Raw genomic sequence first — 1,285 nt, 5'->3', positions numbered from 1 at the left:
AGCACACACAAGATTCAATATGTACTTCATGACTTGAAACACCCAAATTTTGTTTCTGATTAAGGCAGATTTTATTCATTAGTCCCCATCAGTAAATCAGTAAAATTGTCAAGCCATTCTTTGTTGCTCTCTTTCCCTTCTTCAAAATCCCTGTTTTTATATAATTTTAGAATTAAAAAAATAATTTACTTGAAATGTTGCATAATCACCTTATTTAATATTTAAGCTTTTATATTTTTAATTTATTATTAGATAGAGACAGAGAAAATAAGTGAGGAGGAAAGATAGAGAGGGAGAGAGACAGAGAGACACCTGCAGCTTTGCTTAACCACTTATGAAGCTTTCCCCCTACAGGTAGGAATGAGGCTTTGTTGGCCATTACACCAGATCCCCTGCATTGCTTGATGCTGTGGTCTATTTACAGAATCACTGTTTTGCCTGAGACCCGCTCTGCTAGCAGGGTATTGGTTTAATCCATTGGATAGAATTTTTGTAACAGCCGCTATGGAAGCTTTCTATGTTCCGGCTTTTATTTTGCTCCACCCCCTCTCCTAGCCATTTCCTTTCCCCACTTGCCACTTCCGGTTAAAGATATATATATAAAAGGCGCTGTATCTGATCAATAAAAAAATTGTATTGTGTTCCACTCAGCCACGTGTTCCAGAGTCTCTCTCTGAGCTAGCCCATCAAGGCTTGAACCTGGGCTCTTGTGCAATGTAATGTGAGCACTTAACCAGGTGCACTGCCACCTGGCCCCACCTTGTTTAATATTTTATAAATGATGTTTCAAATTATGATGGTGGGTGAGGGCAATGAAATACTTTGATAAACAAAAATATGTAATCTACTGAACTCTTTCACCTGATCTTTTGGCAACTTACAGCTGTTCTGTATAGTATCCTGTCAAAACATGATGATTCAGATCATGAAGTACTGCTCAAGTGACCAAGAGTTTGCTACTTCCTATATTTATCTTTTAATGTGACAGGAGAAAGAAAAATTGAGAGGGGAAAAGAAGGCAGAGAGGGAGTGACACAGACAGATACCTATAGCACCATCTTATTTATTTTATGTTTTTAAATTTTTATTGTCTTTATTTATTGGATAGAGACAGCCAGAAATCAAGAGGGAAGGAGGTAATAGAGAGGGAGAGGGACAGAGAGACACCTACTGCACTGCTTTACCACTCACAAAGCTTTCCCCCTGCAGGTGGAGACTCTGGGCTTGAATCCAGGTCCTTGTGCATTGCAACTTGTATGCTCAACCAGGTGCTCTACCACCTGGC

Source organism: Erinaceus europaeus, chromosome 18 (assembly GCF_950295315.1).
Source record: "Erinaceus europaeus chromosome 18, mEriEur2.1, whole genome shotgun sequence".
Classification (NCBI taxonomy): Eukaryota; Metazoa; Chordata; class Mammalia; order Eulipotyphla; family Erinaceidae; genus Erinaceus; species Erinaceus europaeus.
This window is presented reverse-complemented; position numbering follows the sequence as displayed.